We start from the raw sequence: 305 nt of genomic DNA on the forward strand, positions 1-305 counted from the left end.
CATATATACACCTCACACCTTTGTTTCTAGAGGCAGGTAGTTGCTGCAATAGTTTCTACCCAGAAATAGGAGTTTTTCACTTGGGGATATCCGATGTGGATAGGTAATATAAACTTGTCCCTTTTTTAGAGATTTATCATGAAATATGCACCAGTATAACCTCCCTCCTGCCAGAATATATATGGAAAATATCTGTTGGCCATTGCCACAGCTCCAATAAACATGGACAAAAATGTGATGTATGCAGGGTATACTATGCAGATGAATGTATCTTACAGAATGCAATATTATACATGTTAACATTT

General features: G+C 36.4%; 1 protein-coding gene across 1 annotated transcript in view; it reads right to left on the bottom strand.

Moving 5' to 3' along the window:
• Positions 1-305, bottom strand: part of LOC119590683 (DNA-directed RNA polymerase II subunit RPB7) — a 5,451-nt gene that overhangs the window by 4,220 nt on the left and 926 nt on the right. The gene's annotated exons all lie outside the window — the stretch shown is intronic.

This window comes from Penaeus monodon, chromosome 27 (assembly GCF_015228065.2).
Source record: "Penaeus monodon isolate SGIC_2016 chromosome 27, NSTDA_Pmon_1, whole genome shotgun sequence".
In the NCBI taxonomy this organism is placed as follows: Eukaryota; Metazoa; Arthropoda; class Malacostraca; order Decapoda; family Penaeidae; genus Penaeus; species Penaeus monodon.